At 43.7% G+C, this 5,815-nt stretch overlaps 1 non-coding gene across 1 annotated transcript; it reads left to right on the top strand.

Annotated features, from left to right (window-relative positions):
- The first annotated feature begins 479 nt into the window (after positions 1-479).
- trnaf-aaa lies at positions 480-562 on the top strand. The gene has a single exon. It is a non-coding gene; the product is annotated as a tRNA-Ser (tRNA).
- Positions 563-5,815: the final 5,253 nt, after the last annotated feature.

Raw genomic sequence — 5,815 nt, 5'->3', positions numbered from 1 at the left:
GCAACACCTTCCCCTGAGATTACGCACCCGGGTGTAAATCAGAGCACAGCAAACCCCCAAAGTTAGTTATGAACTCACTGGCACATCCAGCGCCAATTGTGAGTATTTGAAACAGTTTCGTTTTTGACCTATGGTTAAACAAACTGCCCTGATTTGCACATTAGATTGGCCAATGAAGAATCTGCTTCAGAAGTCCTCCATTGGTTGTGATTTAGATGGTGGTGAAAGGAGCTTTCAAAATACAAATACATCTCTCTTTCTCAACCAGTTCATCTGACTATTAATCTCTCTGCTCATAGAAATGGATTCTTCCCATTGACTCTATTTCTCAATAATGTAGTTCAATTCAGTTTCCGTTCTGATCAAATACAGGATGACAAGAAATGTAAGGATTGTGGCATGAACAAGACAAGCCGAATGCTCCTCTTTCCGTGTGAAACCATTCCATGAGAAATGTCAAAGGGTAGCGTTCCGCCCCTGTAGTCGTGGCCGAGTGGTTCAGGCGATGGATTAGAAAATTCATTTGGGATTTCCTGCGCAGGTTCGAATCCTGCCGACTACGTTTCCTAAACACGTGTCTTATTTGCAAATAACCTTCTGATCATTCAGTTGCCGCTCAAACTCGAAAAAATCCATCTCACTAACCAACCGGACAGTCTGGCCATTTATTGACATTAAGCAAACACAAGTTCTGAACAAAAAACTTACCAGACTCGAAACTTTAGCTCTGTTTCTCTTTCCACACGTACCACTAAACGTGTTGAGTTTCTTTAGTATTCTCTGTGATTAATCTACATAAATGGTTTTGCATTAAATATCTTGAATTGCAGTCCTCTGGTAACAGACCCTGGTCAGTGGCTACAGTTTCTCCCGACCATCACCCCGCCTATTCCCGCCACTCCCTCCCCCACTATTGTGAACACCCCCTGGAAATCTCTGGTTAAACTTTTTTGCTCCAAAGAGAACATTTCCGATCTCGGGAATCACTCCACTAAACGGGATTTCCTCATCCCTGGACATGTTGCAAGGCGGAGGATTGTGAAGAGATATTGGGAAAATATTGACAGTTGGAGGGGAGGAGGTGGGAGTGGTGGGATGTAAGGAAGCAAAACAGAAAACCCAGTCTCCAGCTTTTTGAATCTTTAGAAATTCTTGGAAACCGGAATAACAGGAGAAAGAAGGGTAAACTTTCCGACTGAGCGCAAACAGTCAAGACACCTGCCCCTTCTTTTCAAGGCTGGGACATTGACTCTGAGGTTCTCGGGACATGCACTGACTTGAGTCATTGAAAGGATTCTCGTTCCTGCACATCAGGAATTCAAATCTCATCTCGGCTACGGGACAATGAAACAAACAAAAACTGCTGTCGAAACTCAGCAGGTTTGGCAGTACCTGTGGGATAAAACAGAGTTCTGAAACGTTGAGACTGATTCTCTGCCAGATCTGCTGAGCATTTCCTGAAATTTATGTTTGTGTTTTTAAATGAATGTTCATCCCATCTATTGGGATGAAACAGCCGGATCTACCATGTACTGAATTTAACCCTTTAGAAATCTGCGAAGTGATTGGATTCAAACAAACCGAGTCATGATTCACTCTTCCTCACCTCCACACAGAGAGAGAGAGACCTGGAAAGCAGAGCCAGCGCTGCGACGTGTATATTCGTGGCCGCGCGGTTAAGGCGATGGACTGAAATCAATTGGCAAACCCTGCGCTGTTTGAATACCGCCGACTACGGTTGAGATCTGAAAGGGATTTGTTCATTGTATTCTTGTTTGCAAAAGGTATTACAGGAGAGGTGGCCGACGAATATTTCACCCAAATCGGTTAACAGGGACATATGCCAATTACTGCCTGTTAGAGAGCAAGAAGCATAAAATCTCACACGATTTAAGGTAATGCAGTGATTGGGTCGGTGAGTATTCGAAATTGAAAGTTGCACGTGAGCAGCCTGTGAGACTATTTCAGCTCAACTGTCCATTTTGTATCCCAGCTCACGGAAACAGTTCTCATTGTCTGGAGAAGTTGCTTGTGTTCCACCTAAAGCTGCCTTTTATCGCTGAAGGTTGAGCCTGGGGACGGAGAGCGGACGTGAAGGACATGGAGCAGGTATAATCCTGAGGTCTCTGTCACTCTCGGGGATGTGCCCCTGTGTCTCCCTGTGTGGGTGAAAATGAGGATGAGTTCCTCAAGGGGGTATTAACACAGTTTTACCATCTCAAACTCCAGGCCCATTTGTTGTGTTATTTGACATCACAGGGATAAATGCATTGACATTTGCCTTCGTAAAGTCAAAGCACACAAGGCTATGGGCCAAATGCTGGAAACTGGGACGAGAATGGATGGAGGTTTGATGAGCTGCACTGAAACGATGGGCCAGATGGTATTCTTCCACGCTGGTAAAAACTCAGAGACGGAGAAACCGATCTGCAGCGAATATGATCAGAAATGAAAACGCAAAAGCAGTGTCATTAAGAAAAGACACGAGCTGCTCTGCTGTGTTTCTTGGTCGTCGAGTGGTTAGGGTTTAGCGCTTTCAACACCGCTGTCTGGGTTCAATTCCCACTCAGGAAATAGAAGCTCTGCTATGCTAATTTATCGTGGTGCCAGCACTTCTGACTGATCATGAGCTAGCAGCTGATCTGATTTGTCCCAAACGTTGTGCAGGTTAACATAAAACAAAGAACTGAGGCAACCTGACACAAAACAGAAATTGGTAGAGAAACTCAACAGGCCGAGCAGCATCTGCAGAGAGAAACAGAGCTGACGTTTCAGATCCACTGACCGTTCATCCCTACTACGTTAATTATGCATTTCTACATTATAAGGTCAGGGGAAATTATTCCCTTTATCTGTCGAATCAACGTATTTATCAAAATCGCTCTCTCATTAGCTTACTCACGCCAACTTTACAACTTTAAAGGGACTTCATCAGCTGTAATGCTGCTTCCGTTGCCATGAGTTGCTGAAAACCTCTGCTTAAATGGTTGCCTTTTTTTTCCTTTCTCTCAGTTAGCAGCCATGTGAAATGGAGAATTGGTCCTTTCAGTGTCTACCACAATATGTGTCTTTATTTGTCTCTCTTTGACTCTTTGTATCCCCCTCACCCCCTTCCGCATTCTCCGACACTCCATTGTCTACATCCCCCATTTCCCATTTCTGCTCTTTGAAAAGTCTGAAATTCGGAGACACTTTGAGAGTGGAGTGTCTAGTACTGGGCTCACATTCCTTGATAATGTGTCTGTCTATTATGACTGAGGTAAGGAGTCATTTCTTGTCTCAAAAAATTGTGAAACTTCAGAATTCAAAGTAGAATTCCTCATCCACCAGAAAAAAAAGAAATGCCACCACAATTATAATATTATCGTGATGCCTTTACTGTTGGTGTAAAAATGAATGAGGGTGATCTTTTCAAAGATCAGAAATGGGAAATGAGGGATGTGGACAATGGAGTGTCGGAGAATGTGAAAGGGGGTGAGGTGGAGACACAGAGTCAAAGAGAGACAAATGGAGACACATCTTGTGATAGACACTGAAAAGACCAATTCTCCATTCGAAATGGCTGCTCACTGACAGAAAGGAAAAGAAAAATGTCTGTGCCATTACCACAACATTCCCTGGTAAGGCTACAGTTTATCCAGCCTCACCTCGTTATTCCGACCAAACTGTGAATGAAGGGATGAGAATACAAGAAAAGGAGAAGGAGAAGTGCTTGTGGAACAGCAGAAAGGAAGTTCGTGGTGAATCGAGCAGAAAAAGAGGAGACACTGAAGGAGCCTCCTGACGACAAATGTATTTTCTTTGCCAGTAAAACTCATGGCTTCACAAATCAGGGAACTTGAAGTGAAGCAGTGACGGTGATTATCTTTGTTGGTTGTTCATGCTGTGAATGTTACAGTTCTTGCTCATGTCCGTGCTAACACCACAACTCTACTGCATGTAAGCATCACACATAAACCGGTGATAGGTTCTGAAAACTGAAAGGCCTCCAGCTGCGCAATGAGGCTGACTCCCTGCATGAGGAGCTTTTGCAGAGCCTAATGTTATCAGGTTCTGTTTTGCAATTGGTCAGTGCATTCGGATATTGAGAGAAAGACTGGTGTTTTGAGACTACCCAGGAATGCAGCCTCTTGTGTTTTCCTACTCATCGACGTTTCCGGTGACACAGAAGATTGTCAATCGGGATTGTACCGTCAGGAGATAGCTTCGAAACTTTGTCAGCTCCACAGTTATCCAGTCAGACCCCGGACATACAGGTTTTAATCCAGTTATTATCAAAATGTACCTTCATTTAATTCATAGAAATCTATGAAGAGATTGGAATCAAATAAACCCATGAATGATTTTCTCTTCCCCTGCTCCACACGGAGTGAGACAGGGACAAGCAGTAGGATTTGACCCCGCACTCTCCAATCCTCCGCTGCCAGCAGAAAGCGGTCACTGCAGATTCAATCAGCTGCTTCGTGTCCATCCTTGGGAAGTAAGATCCTCCAACTGGAGCCAAACCTCTCAATGCACCGAGCACAGGCTCAGGAAAACACAGTGAGATTCCATCCCGCTCAGAAAACTTCACAGCAACATTGACACAATCTGCAAATGAGTGGAATTACTCTGAGCCTTACTTGGAAAACCTCAACTGATGCAACGAGTGGAAACCTGTTCCTTCTGAACAGATGTTGCCGTGTGGAAAAGGGCGAAAATCATTTTACATTTCACAATGGCTGCAGCAAATTCTTCTTGACCATCGAATCTTTTTAGCTGAACTGTGAAAATCCAGTCCCCAGATTCGAAGCTGCAGAATTTGCTGATGTGCTGAACAAAGTGCTGAATGTATTGAGTGAGACTGGGCAGACAGACACGCATTTCGCACAGTGTGTAACAGAAATGACTGGGTTTATTGAAGCAGATTCATCGTCTCTCAGAGTGACTGACAGTCGCATGGGCAGCTCAAGGGTGAGGGCACCGACATTAAAATATGAATTTTGAATGTTAAATCCCGGAACAAACGCTGAAAATGGATTATAATGTTCTGAAGGAGTAACAGCTGAAAAGTGGAAGATGTGACTGATGTTATTTGTGATTGAGAGGAATGAACTGGAAACTTGTGCTTTTCCAGGTGGATCATCTTTGGCACATTGAAATTAGGTTGCAGGGGATTTGGCTCAGTTCGAAATGGGAAAATAAGCAGCTTTCCATTGAGCCCAGCTAGCTTAGTCAGTACAGCCTAAGACTCTTAATTTCTGGATCATCGGTTTGAGCCGCACGCTGGGCGTCTTTGCTTCTTGCAACTTTACTTTCTGAGGTGAAGCCCAGCTATTCAGTCCTCCACCATTATTAGTGAAACCAATAGCTTTAGCTCTGCCTAAAGCATGGTTTCCCTTCTGCTGCTTTGATTAAGATACTGGTTTCCTGTTTTAGAGTGCAAATTGTTTCCACTTCACTGGAAGTCCCAGAGATCAGTTTGTAGGTGCAGCCGCTTGTATAATAAATGACAAGACTTTTAAAGGGGCAAACCTAACTCCAATCCTGCACCAACAAGACTGTTCAGAGTCACAGAATGAGAATGGTCACTTCCTGGTCGGCTCCATGTCAAATGGAGGTAAACCAGAATTATCTAATTCTGAGGATACCACGGAAAACATCAATGAAGTCTCCCTGAGCGTTACCCAATTCACAAGGAAAATTATCTTCTTTTTTGACCGTGTGGGTTTATTCAATAAAATCTTCATTCTCGGTAACAGATGGAAAATATTGTGAGTTTTCAGTGTGTGACAGAAGTGATGTGGGTGAACCTGGAAATATGGTGTTCTTTATC

This window comes from Rhincodon typus, unplaced genomic scaffold (assembly GCF_021869965.1).
Source record: "Rhincodon typus isolate 14 unplaced genomic scaffold, sRhiTyp1.1 hic_rhity00003362, whole genome shotgun sequence".
Classification (NCBI taxonomy): domain Eukaryota; kingdom Metazoa; phylum Chordata; class Chondrichthyes; order Orectolobiformes; family Rhincodontidae; genus Rhincodon; species Rhincodon typus.
The sequence above is the reverse complement of the archived record's forward strand: the minus strand, read 5'-3'. Positions and strand labels throughout refer to the sequence as shown.